The following is a 5504-nucleotide window of genomic DNA, read 5'->3' as shown; positions in this document are numbered from 1 at the left end:
GTCGTATGCCTCGCGACCGTGGCAAAATGGATCTTGGCCGTGGTCCGGTGAAGCACGACCGTGGTGAAATCATGGTTTCCCGCGGTCCGAAAGAATGGATCCGCGGTGATCAGGTACGAAGGGAAAATCTTGAATTTGATAGACGTCTGCAGTGTTTGTCATCTCTTGATCATAAGAATCCATTGGGTTGTCCCAATTTAAAGTTACATGCATTGTGTGCCTTGTTTGGTTGTTGCAATCCAAGTTGACTCATTATGTGATGGAGACACTTCATGACTTCGAAATCTCTTCTTTCTTCTCAGGAAGTGCAGAATTGCCAAAGGTTCCTTGATTACGGATGTTGTTTGCAAGGTTGTTGATGAAAACACGAGCATCTTCCACAGATCTAGTTGGGAAGTCTCCATTACTTGCCTCGATAGAAGATACCCATCAGGTATTCGTCAGTATATCCGTGATGTGGACAATCTCTTTGGTATTCCCTAAATCTCTCCCATGTATCTAAAAGATCTTCATCTTCTTTTTGTTTAAAAGTTCTTATCTTGTTCCCTAAGAGATTGAAACGATTTCTAGTGTAAAAACAATTTAGGAAAGCCTTTCTACACGTTTTCCATGTTTTTAATGAAGCAGGTTGTTATGATTTTAGCCATTTGCTGGAATTGTCTCTCAAAGAGAATGAGAAAAGACTACACTTGTGGTAATCCCCATTTGCTGTAATGGTTGCATAATTCTTCGAATGTCTCGATATGGTCCATCGGGTGTTCGGATGAACAACCATAGAATTGATTTTGTTGAACTAAGTGGATATAGGGTATCTTAATTTCGGTTTTGCCATCCTCTGGTAAGGCTGGTCGAATAGCTCTTCGATCTCCCATGAAATTTTCGAGTGAATCAAAACATCCAATCAGTTCATCATCATCTTCATGTTTTGCCGATCCTATTAGCTCATTGTCATCATAGATAACTTCTTCAAACTCATCATCAGTCAGGTCATCATCATCGATCGGATCACCATCCACACGATATGGTGGATCACCGAGAGTTCCGGGAACATGTTCCCGGTCTCTCATTGTAAAGAAACCTGAAAAATTCAAAATAAAAATTAAAAGTAAACAAGTGTTCTAATGGATTTAAGCTGGGATTCGCAACGAAACAAATCAAAGTCCTCGACAACGGCACCAAAAACTTGATGCGATAGTAAGCGGGGTGTTGTTTTACTAAGGTTCAGGTTTTAAATTTATAACCCCTAAATGTCTGCAAGTGCACAGATGTGCGCTGTAGTACTTAGGGTATCGATCCACAGAGACTTAAATGTTTCAGTACGAATTCACGACAACGCTTAAATCAGACTAGAACTAAACAGGTTTGGGTTTTGGTTTTGGGTTTTGGTTGTCACGAAATCTAAACTAGAAAGCAAAACAAATAAAAGCAATTGAAAACGAAAGGAAAATAAAAGCAAGTAAATATTGAATAGATCAAAGGCGAATAGAAGCAAGGATAATCGAATGAAAAGCAAAGGTTGTAAACAATTAAAAACAAACGCTGGGCTCAAGGGCATCGCAGGGATTCATGAACTAAACAATGTCGATTTTAAACAAATGATAAAGGTAATCAACTACGTATGCTCTAGAACTCGAGGCACAGAAGTATGAATAGCCTACTTTCACAGCACTAAACAACTATCTCTCGCAACCCTGATCATTAGGTTTCCACTCTGATCCTGGAAGGGAGAAGATGCAATAGCAGAACAAGACTCATCAACATTCACAACTCAACTATAGGTAGGTTTCCACTCATAAAGAATCATTGCTCGTTTCACCCTAGTTCAGACAATCAATGAAAGCTTTCGCAACATATCATATCAGATCAGCTTCTACGTGGCCAACAAAGGACCACGCAGTAAAATCAAAGGCAAACGAAGAACATCTAGAAGATTAATAATCCTAAATCTATCGATTCATAAGCAAAGACACACGAAATTCCCTTTGAAAAATCCCTTTAAACCCAACTGGGAAACTACTCAAACATATTGTAAACAATCATCACAAAGTATTGAAAGTTGCAGGAAATTAAAGAAAACAAGGAAGAAGAACGAAGAACAGAGGCGCAGATGGAGCGCAATGATGCACTCCTCGACGGCTCCAATCTTCAAAGACGGCGGCCTCCTAGAGTTTCTCACACGAACTCTCTTTCTCTTTGTCAAAATTTTCGGTCTCTATTTGTCTCTCCCTTTAGAATTACATAAAGAGGGTATTTATAACTTCTGGAGTTGTCCTGGACACTTAGGGCTTCAAAAATAACGAAAGGAATTGATTTGGGCTTTAATTGGGTCGTCTGGAAAGTGAACGACTAATGGCCGCGGTTGCGGTGCTTCTACCCACGGGGAAATAGACTTTGGCCGCAGTCCCGGCTTGTGTCGTCCTCCAAGACTGCATTTTCTATATTTATTGCATTGGGTGTATCTGAAGATCTAGCCGTTGGATTGTCTCCAAACCAAGTGCATTAGAAAGCTGGTTGGATCCTCTATGTTGTCTCAAATTTTGGGGGTGATCGGACGGTGAGAATGTCTTCATCACTTGCCATATTTCTGACGGTCTGCATTTATCCAAAATTGCTCATTTGTTCCAAATTGCATATCTTTTGCCCAAGTTTCCTGAAAAGTCTTTTGAAACTCTAAAACATTGAAAACACTTAAAAACCATTGAAAACAGAGTTAAAACACCTGCATAAGACATAATTATGATCCATAAACATGGTCAAAATACGGTGTTATCAATAGACTACTTTGTCCATGGTTGAATCAAGCTCTTCGGTTTTGTCAATGACTTTGAATACCTTCTCTGAAACTTTGACCGTGAAGTCGTAAGACTCATTCTTAGCTTCGTTGAGGGCCTTGTCCACATCATCGAGTCTCAAATCCAGGTCCATGACCTTGTTCTTAGTGTTTTGAAGCTCATAGTTGTGCTTCGCTTGTTCTTCCTCCATACTGTCCAACCTATTAGCGGTCATGGCTGCGTCTTTGGTTGCTCGTTCCTCTATTGGTTTGGACTGGGAAGCAAGATTATCGATCTTCTCATTGAAAAGCTTCGATATTCCATCAATCCTTTTGTTTAGAGCGTCTGTCGTATCTGCTTGAGCTTCGATGAACTGCTTGATTATGGCTTCAAGCTGAGCCAATGGATTACTGAGCTGGACGTTCTCATCTTGCTGGAAAATCTGGTGAGGTAGGCGATGCATAGGTGATCTAGGGTTTACCATTGAAGGCGTGAAGGGCTCGTCAAAGAATGCTTGGTAGTTTGGATTTGAGTTTCAAACTTCGTCGAAGAGCTCGCACATGTATTGCTCTTCTCTGCATCTTGTGCCTTGAGGAGTATTGTAAAAACCTCTCTCGTAGTAGGGATTTCGATTTATAGGGTTCAATGCTTCGGGAACTGAAACAAAAAAAAATGGAAATATGCAGAAAAGGGTTCTAGAGTCGATTTACCAACCTTTCTTAGGGTTTTACGGAAAAGAAAACGTGTGTCTTCCCAGGCAACGGCGTCAAAAACTTGATGTGTCATGTAGTGAGGTGTCAAGTTATACCCTAAATGAAATCAATAGCCGCAAGTTCACTGCTGATCGACTGTAGTACTTAGGGATCGAATCCACAGGGAATGAGGATCTTCGAAAGAAATATGAAGTAAGGAAGTTCAGAACCAGACGATTTTTGTAGGGGTTTTAGTGGTGTCTTTAAAACATAAAAACTAATCTAAATGAGAAAATACAGAAACTAAAATGAACTAATCACTAAACTTAAAGAATCCGACTAAAAACGAGAAAACGGCTAGACGTAATTGCTTGTATGAAATTCGGCTGAAATAGTAAAAATATTAGACAAAAACTTGAATGAAAATCGATGTAAATCTACAGAAAAGAGGAACTGGGTTTTCAGGGAGATTCTCTCCAGGGGATGAACGATTCAAAACATTGCTAAAGAGTAAATTTAATAAGATCCTAGCTAAAAATTTTAGAACTCGAATCACGAACGTATGAATACGCCACTGTCGTGATCATAACCAACTATCTCTCTCAACCCTGACCATAGGTTTCCACTCTAACCCTGGAAACGAAAAGATGTAGTAAGCTTAAGACTCATCTGCTCCTAAGCATAGGTAGGTTTGCACTCCTATGGTCGATCTGCTCTTCTCGAACTAGATCTGGCCTCGAATGAAAACTTTCGCAACATCCAAAACCGGGATCAGATTGTAGTTCATGACGCTACTCCCATGCATTATAAATAAGTTTAGAAGATAAAGTTCTAGGATTTGGCTTCAATAGCTAATGGAATCCTCATCGAACATATATAACCCCCATCGAAAATACCGTAAACCCAACAATAAAACTACTCAGACATGATGAACGAAATCAAAAACATAGTATGTAAAAGTATACTAGAAATAGAAATTAACAGAGAAAAAAAAACAAGCAAAAACATAGTTCAAGAGATAGATCTTTCTCCCTAAACCTAAAACAAGAGCTTAAAGTTGTATCTTTTCAAAAGTATTTCGTCTCTCTCTAAAAAAGACCTAAAGGATAAGTAATTATAGTTTCCAATGCTCCATGGTCTCTAGGGTTCCAGAATTGAGGCTGAGAAAATGACTTGGGCTTCAGAAATGGGCCTTCTAAATCGGAGATGGCTGGCCGCGGTCGGACAGAACATGGCTGCGGTGAATGGATGCTTATCCGCGGTCATATAGCCTCTGACCGTGGTGAAAAGGATGTTGGCTGCGGGTGGAAATGCTTGCCGGCTTGTTTACGGGACATCTTTCTCTTCGCGTAACTTTTGATTGAACCGTTGGATTGCCAAGCTGTAAAGTGTGCTGGGCTGGATCAGACGGTGAGAAGGTCTTCATTTGATGATGAACTTCTCACGGTTTGACTCTGAGCTAAAATCTGGTATTCTATCCATTTTGTTAAGCTTTTTCTCTAGATTTCCTAAAAATAGTCTTGGAATTACAAATACTAGAAAAACATAATAAAAACACTTGAAAGCAACAAAAAACATAGAAAAAGTATTTCAAAACGATCCATAAAAATGATCAAAATACTGTGTTATCATTACCTGATGATCTGGAAAATGCAAGATATTATGCAAAACCGCGAAAGAGAGTGGACCTGTTGATGTTCGCAATTTTCAGTCACTTCTCTTTGCCAACTGTTGTTGCATATTCGTTCCTCCTTTGTCAAAAAAAGTAGCTGTTCCCCCAGACTTAGATCTTTTCTGGGAATCAGAAAGATAATCTTCAAAACTCTAAATAGTCGAACTAAAGCTTGCCTCAAGGATAAAACTCGATCCTCCTAGACTCTCTAAGGTTTTAAATTTTCTTTCCTTCTTATTTTTCTTTTCTCTTTTCTTTTTTGCTTTTTTTTGGGTTTTTTTCGAAGGGGGAAGCAGCCTTTTATTAAAAGAGAGAGTCTAGGGGACGAAAATGTACCAATGTTTGGCGATTTCTTGATAGTAGGAATTT

The 5504-nt window shown here is 39.4% G+C and overlaps 1 non-coding gene across 1 annotated transcript; it reads left to right on the top strand.

Annotated features, from left to right (window-relative positions):
- The first annotated feature begins 446 nt into the window (after positions 1–446).
- LOC112086938 lies at positions 447–554 on the top strand. Its single transcript, XR_002899792.1, has one exon. It is a non-coding gene; the product is annotated as a small nucleolar RNA R71 (small nucleolar RNA).
- The last annotated feature ends 4950 nt before the right edge of the window (positions 555–5504 follow it).

This window comes from Eutrema salsugineum, unplaced genomic scaffold (assembly GCF_000478725.1).
Source record: "Eutrema salsugineum unplaced genomic scaffold, Eutsalg1_0 scaffold_2, whole genome shotgun sequence".
In the NCBI taxonomy this organism is placed as follows: Eukaryota; Viridiplantae; Streptophyta; class Magnoliopsida; order Brassicales; family Brassicaceae; genus Eutrema; species Eutrema salsugineum.
This window is presented reverse-complemented; position numbering and strand designations above follow the sequence as displayed.